This window comes from Helianthus annuus, chromosome 2 (genome assembly GCF_002127325.2).
Source record: "Helianthus annuus cultivar XRQ/B chromosome 2, HanXRQr2.0-SUNRISE, whole genome shotgun sequence".
Taxonomy (NCBI): domain Eukaryota; kingdom Viridiplantae; phylum Streptophyta; class Magnoliopsida; order Asterales; family Asteraceae; genus Helianthus; species Helianthus annuus.
Window position 1 is genome coordinate 168,111,013 of NC_035434.2, and position 8,576 is coordinate 168,119,588.

Sequence of the window (8,576 nt, forward strand, 5' to 3'; positions counted from 1 at the left end):
GTTTATTCATTTGGACAAATACACGTGTGATATAAGAAGAAAAAAATTGGGGGTCCTAGGCCTTCGCCCTACTTGCTAAGCCTATTGGGTCGGCGTTGGTTGTGTTGGGGGTTCTGCTAAGATTCCAAATATCAAAATGTAAATACAACAACACGTCGCAAACTATTACTCCCACATAAAACCTACATATCACTCCCACATAAAACCCTAAAGCATTTCGCATTGTAAAAGCTTCTTGCACTTCTTAAACTTTTAGTTTTCTAAAATTTATATATTATATGTTTCACATGATTATGTGATTTAATCTTACATAATTCGTATTTACTATCTAAAGACACAAGATTTCATCATGACATTCACCTTATATATTTTACCAACCTTAATGATAAAATATTACTGAATAATGAACATGACACAACTCGCTATGTTAAAATTCCAAAACATCATACAATGAACTAGCTAAGTTTAAGAATTGAACAATTCATGTCTTAAGCTATAGAAAACTATAATTAAGACTCAAGTTTAACTTGTGAACCGTAAATGCAAATCTTTAAACAAGAGACTTAAACGTGAGCTTGCAGTCGGTAAATATTGATCGTTCTTTTGACCGTTTGATGAGAGACTCACAAGGACATTTTCAAAATATATGAAGATATATTTTAGCCATAGTGAACCAATTGGTACGACACACATACATATATGCATAAACAACCGTTTTATTGAATCTTGAAGCAACATAAGCCAATAAACTTCATAGCAGTTTGCACTTGAGCATCAATTTAGTGGTTAAAAGCAAAAACGAAATGTATGATCAATTAAAAAGCAAGAAACAAAAAAAAAAAAAAGAATTGGCTGATTAATAGGTATTAGTAGTTAAAAAGTAAAAGTAAAAATACTATTGATTGAAAAGTATTTGATGTTAAAAAAATAAAAAATATATGATAGTTAAAACATGAAATAAATGATAGTTAAAAAAAATATGATTGTTAAAACAACAGGGGAGGGACTGCTTGTAAAGTCATAACTAAAAGCGAAGTGCGGAAAAATACAAGGTATTCAACATGACATTTTATGTGATTAAAGAAAAGCTTGTATTTTTTTCCATCTTTTACAACTTTTATTTATCATCCTCTTTTCTTTTTTTTTTTTAACGGCAAATTTGGATCACTGACGGACTACTGGAGTATCATCGTGCCACCAGCAGAACCACCCAATTATATCCATCTCCACTAGGCAATATTGCATATACACCAATTCAGGAGGAAACCCAATAAATCTGGGAAAAAACCCCCTTTTGTGAGAATCGAACTCATGACCTAATGATCATAAGCCTTATTTATCATCCTCTTCCAACCAATCTTCTCTTCCTCACCATAGTCGTTTATTGTAGGAGAAGACGGGGTGAAAGAAAGAGGATGTTGAATATATATGTTAGGGTGTAGGGAGTGGTTAGACACTTGAAAGTGGCAAACTTGAAAATCAACCAATGAGAGTGTGCCACGTGGTTCAGTCATAAGTGTTTAAACTATGTTGAAAAGTGTTGGCAATGGTTAGACACTTGGTGAAGTGGTAAACTTAAAAAAAAAAAAAAAAAAGGTGTAATTGGTTAAAGATGGCATGGACCCCACTCCCCACACACACTTCTCCCTTTACCGAACGGTGATCCATCACCGATTTGGCAACTTTGCCGCACGTCAAACAAGTGAGGGGTGGTGGTTACCGAGCGGCAACCATGTTTGCTGATGGTTTGCCGCACCCACTCCCTATCCCCTTAAAGTATATATTCCATCAAGACGACTTGACTTTAATTGTTATTTATTGAATATATTGATATATGTTGTGATTTTTCTCTTCTGTTCATACCATCAAGCAAAATGCAAGCCTCACCTTATGAAGCCTTTTGCTATTTGAGTCGATGCCTACCATGTTGAACCGATATAAATCTATCTACTATAATAAAAGAAACCAAGTTTTGGACACGTATCATTCATTGAAGTCATCTATTTTTATAGATAATAGAGTAAACTGCAATTTTACCCCCTGTGGTTTGGGGTGATTGGCACCCTTACCCCCCCTAACGAAATAATTGCAATTTTACCCCCAATGTTTGCTGTTATGTCGCAACCTTACCCCCCGGCCTCAAATTTGTTGACTGATCTGTTGACTTTGTGGTGAATGACTATTTTACCCTTTTATTTTACCCTCCAACATTCCTGTTATGTTGCATAATTACCCCCCACATGTAAATTACTAAAATGCTCTTTCTTATTACCCCCTATACTTTGTGTTACGAAGCAATATTACCCCCTGCAACTTCCAAAAACCTTCCTGCCACCATCCATATTCGATTATTATAAACCCCTGCTATTAATAATCAACCCATTGATAACCTATGATTTAGTGATTTGCATACTATCATCAATTTACAGAGCTGATGTAAATATATATGCTAATAATTTTATATAATTTTATACTATCATCAATCCATGAAGGCGTCACATAATTTTATATTTTTTGTTTATGCTAATATATATTACGGAGGTGTTTAGGATTCCTTGTTTTCCCCCAACTTTTAACTTATTGACTTTTATAAGTTAATGAGTTGTTAAAATAGTGTTTAGCAAAGTGAGAAGGACTTTTAAAATGACTTTTAGTTTACTCTTGATAAGGGGCTTTTTGAGAAGTCATGATTTCTCACTTCTCAAACCCCAAAAGTCCTTTTATGAACAAAATCCCCATTTTACATGAATAAGTTAAACCAAACACCTTTTAAAAAAACTACTTATTGACTTATTGACTCGTAAGCTAACCCAAACACTTTTTTAAAAAGTCATTTTCAAAAAGTCATAAGTTAATAAGTCCTTCTCACGAAAAGTCCTTTTTAACTTAAATAAGCTAACCCAAACACCCCCTATATCAGCATATCCAATCTCCGTGCACTGTCGTCTTCATCATCGTTTATCATTATCCTTGTTCCGACCGTCCACTGAACACTAGTCATCGTCTCCGACGATCTCCGTCGATCATCATCTTCTCACCTCCGACACCTCCGAGGTTCATCATCTTCACCATCTCTCACCTCCGGCACCTCCGACACCGAACACCATCACCTCCGGTTAAAGCCTCCGCCACCATCATCCTTCATCTTCTTATCACCTACAACCTGCAACAACCTTGAAATATGGCAAAACTAAGGGTAGTTCGTTGATTCAATAGATTGATTACACTTAAAGAAACGAACACAAAGATAGATTGAGATAGGAATAAGATTACATGAAGAGATGAGAAGAGAAGAGAAGACAATCACAGTCATAACAATATTCATTCATGACCCGTTCCCTATTCTCGTTGTGCTTATACCACCACTACCAACATAACTGTTCAATTTGTTGGGCCATTGGACTGGGCTGGTTGGATCTCCACTACCCTTATCTTTTAAGGGCTTTTTTCTCTTTCTTCTTCATCGATTGCAGAGTGAAGGAAGGCACTTACTGTAGATCCGATTTGTTTGTTCAGCCGGCCATTGTTAGGGAGATTTCTCCGGCGAGCGATTTGGTTAAGTAACGGCGATGGAGGTTGATCAGATCTGTTCTTGTGGGTTGAAGGAAGAAGGGGGTGGGTGGTTGCGGTGGGGGAGGAGCGGCGGCTAGTGGTGGAGGAGCGGTAAAACGCCGATGGAGGTTCAGATCTGTTACTTGAAGATGATGATGATGATAATTTGAAGATGATTATGATGATGGATCTGTGAGTATTTGAAGATGATATGATAATTTGATTTTATAAATAATAATAATAATAATAATAAAAATAATAATTAATATAAGGTAAAATTACCAAAATACCCTTACCTATAAGGGTCAAACTACCGTTGACTGATGCCAGGGGGTAAGGTTGCGACATAACAGCAAACGTTGGGGGGTAAAATTGCAATTATTTCGTTAGGGGGGTAAGGGTGCCAATCACCCCAAACCCCAGGGGGTAAAATCGCAGTTTACTCTAGATAATATCAATTAAAAGATAATTATACAATTAAATTTAATATAAATTTAAACAATTCATATAGGAGATAATATATATAATATTTAAAATAGAGTAAATTACAAAAATCGTCCTTTATGTATGTCACTTATTGCAAACTGTGTCCTTTGTCTTCAATAATTACAGAAAACGTACTCGATGTTTGCAAACCCTTGCAAGTTATGTCCTTTAGCCCTAACTCAGTTAATTTAAATGATTTATTTATTTTATTAAACTAAAATAATTAAGGGTGGAACCTATTTCAAAAATGTTTAAAAGGTGTTTATTGGTTCTATACTTATATTTTCGTGTTCAATTCTCAACTCAAATGCGGTAATCACTATGTTTACGTGACATTTATAAGAACAATCACCGCAATCACCCCATCCATCGTATATCGAGTATATCCGTTAGTTTTTTTAAGATATAAATTTTTATTAGATTTATTCAACCCGTGTAATAAACGAGGTTTTTTAAAGATATAACATTTTTATTTTTTACTATACAAAATTACATTTATGCAACTCGTGTAATACTCGGGGTTTTAAAAATATAACTTTTTTTATTATGTAGTATATAAAATTAGATTTATTCAATACATATAATACATAGGATTTATAAAGATATAACTTTTTATTGTTTGGTATATAAAATTACATGTGTTCAACCCGTATAACACAGCCTCCCGCTTTAGTCTCACTAACGGTCGAACTTAGTCTCGCTCCTCAGCTCGACGAGGTTCTTAAAAATGTAACTTTTTTATTATTTAATATATAAAATTAAATTTACTCAACCCGTACAATACACGGGGTTCTTAAAGATATAACTTTTTTTATTATTTAATATATAAATTACATTTATTCAACCAATGTAATAAACGAGATTTTTAAATATATATTGTTTTATTATTTGGTATATAAAATTGCATTTATTCAACCCGTGTAATAAATGAGATTTTTAAATATATATTTTTTATTATTTGGTATATAAAATTGCATTTATTCAACCCGTGTAATACACGGGGTTCTAACCTAGTTATTATAATATTCGAAAAGGTCATATGTAAATTATTATAAGAGTAAACTTCTGTTTTGCTTCACGTGGTTTGGTCATTTTAACGCCTTTGTCCCAAACCTTTAAAAATAGTCATTTTCCTCCAATAGTTTGCTATGGTTTTTTCAATTTGCTCCCTGCAGAGAGCAAAATGAAAAAACAAACAATTTGGATGGAGTTAGAGACGGTGAGCAAAATGGAAAAACCATAGCAAACTATTGGAGGAAAATGACTATTTTTAAAGGTTTGGGGCAAAACCGTTAAAGTGACCAAACCACAGAGAGCAAAACGGAAGTTTACTCTTATTATAATATTTGAAAAGGTCATGACATTAAGGCTGGAGGGTGTGGTATAAAGCCCCTAGGGTTTACGGGCAAAACCGTTAAAGTGACCAAACCACAGGGAGCAAAACGGAAGTTTACTCTTATTATAATATTTGAAAAGGTCATGACATTAAGGCTGGAGGGTGTGGTATAAAGCCCCTAGGGCTTTATCACGCCACCCTAGCGCCACCTCACCACCACGTCACACAAGCCCCTTCCTTTAACTTTCATGATGTGGTTTAAAGCCCATGTTTTAACTATAGCGCCCCCCATCAACTTCGAAAAACCTCAAATGTCCTCGTTAACGTGCTGGCGGAAGGGCCATGGTGCCCCCCTTTAACCACGGCAGTGTGGACGATGGCGCCCCAGGGCGCTATGGAGGGTGATGTGGCGGCCATGGGAGGCTTTGATGGTGTGCGGGGAGGACCTCCGCACAAGGCCCACGATTTCGAGGGGTATGCGATTTAAAAAGAAAATCCGATATGTATATGTTATTTTTTTAAATAGCAAACACATACCACTTTCAATATAGGCCCATTTACAAATCATTTTTTATGGTTTAGAATTTAGCCCACTTGGAATTAGTTTATTAAGCCCAATATTGATTTGATCTTTTTTAAATAATTACAAAACATAACAGAAGGGCACATTTTTCAATCTCGAACAGGGTACATGAATTCTCAGAGACGTCTCTGGGGGCGGCCATGGTGCCTCCCATACCCACCGGCCACCGGACTAACCATATATTTTAAGATATTCGTAAGAACACTAATGTTTATAGGATATGTTTGAAGGGTGTGATTGTGATTGGGAAAAGAAAGAAAAGCAAGTGGTAGTTATTGGAATCAGGTGTGAAATACGACATCAATGTTGACAAAAACAATCTTGTTCACATATCTTGACGAAGAATCTAATGTATTATACATTTCCATCTTACTTATCATTTGAACCTAATATATAGTCAAGAACCCTATTGTGCACCATTACAAAATACGCCGCCCCGAATACAAACTACATATGTAACTTTGCAAAACACCCCGTTGGACTATCTAGTTCTATCCAGAACGTCCAGACTAGATTTTCTCATATACCAACGGTCTCAACTGGTCTAACATGAGTTGTTAATTACTATAGAACATCTTTTCTTGGATGACCACGGGATGAAATGCCTTTTTGGCGGAGTTAAATTGTTTCTTGTGCTAAGTAGGACAAAAGATGTAAGTATGTTATAAGGGGAGTGGGGGCGGTCCGTTATGGCCGTCCCACCACGCGTGGAAAAATCACGAACACCGCCTCCACTGAATTGATCACGCGTGGATATTTCAACGAGCTGAGAATATCACGCGTTGATTTCAAATGTTACCGTTTCATTTTTGACGGTTTGGAATTTAATTGTTTGGAATTTAATTGTTTGAGGGTTTTTTATATAAAATCCAAATTATTCCCCCACTCAATCAAAAAACTCTCCAATTCAACTCAAAAACTCTCCAATTCAACTCAAAAATTCTCAAATTCAACTCAAAAATTATAAAACAAACATCGAAGGTTCAAGCAAGAGAGGTGGGGGTTCGAAAAAAAGAGGTTCGTGTACGAAGAAAAATCCCGTAAGACCCAAGGTTCGAGCGAATCTTGGCGAGCCGACGCGCTTTAGGTTGCAAGACGAACCCGAGCAAGTCCCACCCTTTCAAACCCAACAATATCCATCCTTTCAAACCCAACAAGATCCACCCTTTCAATCGCAAACGTATCAAAACCAACCGTTGTTCCACCGTTTCAACCTCAATAATTTCAACCCCAATCGTTTCCAAACTTTCAAACCCAACTCGACCCACTACTAGAAGACAACACCCTTATCCGTCAATTTGCAAACGCGTATCGTGAACCACAACAAAGTCTTGACGATGAAGATGATGATTATATTCAAGAACAAGAAGAAGAAGAAAAAGAAGAAGAGGAAGAGGAAGAAGAAGATGGCGTTCAAGAAATTGTCCAACCGTCCGACAAAATTGGACGAGCGAGTAGGAGGTGGCCTTGGTGAAGGCGTACTTGCACATCTCCGAGAACAAGAAACATGCCAACGAGCAAAGAAATGATGCGTTTTGAAGACGGGTCATTAATCATTTTAGCCACTTCCCGGTGCAAAGGAACGAAACATGGACCAAATGACGTCGAAATGGACGAATTTGAACGGGAAAATTATTAAGTTCAACGGTTGTTTCATTCAAAAAGTATGTTTTTTTATAAAGTTTAAATCTTTTTTTAAACTCTTATTTAAAAAAAAAGTTTTTTTTTTAAATACAGAAAACTATTTTTTTTAACAGAAACAATTTTTTTTAAATACATAAAACTGTTATTTAAAAAAACAGTTTTTTAAAATAAAACAGAAAACAATTTATTTAAAAAAAACAGAAACAGTTTATTTTTTTTAAAAACAGCAACAGTTTAAAAAAACAGAAACAATTTTTTTTATATATATAAAACAGTAAACAGTTTATTTTTAAAAAGCAGAAACAGTCTAAAAAAACAAAAAACAGTTTACTTTTAAATAAAACAGAAAACAATTTATTTTTTTAAAAACAGAAACAGTTTAAAAGAAAAAGAAAACAGTTTTGTTAAAAAAAACCAAAAAACAGTAATTTTTAATAAAAACAGAAAACAGAATTTAAAAAAAAATACATAACTTTTTATATTTTGTGTAGAGCCAAAATCCACAAAGTGGAGCGAGCGAGTCGACAATCATGCAACAAGCCACCGCAGAGTATTGCGAACTCTACAAAAAGAGGAGTTTTCCACACGTGGTGGCATGGGAGGTTGCGAGACGTCACCCGAAATGGGTCCCGGTTGATTTGGTCGACGTGGTTGGGCCTACGGCTCCAAAAAAAGAGGAGGTCCGAAAAGATCAAAGACCTCCGATTCGGGGAACTACACGACTTTCGCGTCGGATAACTTGCCCCAAATGAACTTAAACGACGACCCCATTGACGAACCCGATCATCCCGTTGACGACCCCGTTGAAGAAGATACGCCAACAAGGCCACGCCGCAAGAGAAGTGGTGAATCGTCAAGCAAAGGAAAAGAAGCGGTGGCGGAGTCGATCTTTATAATCGAAAAGGCGAAAATGACGCAATGCAACAAGGCCGAACAAAGAAAAGAAAAAATTATGTCCGTAAAAGTTGAACGCGA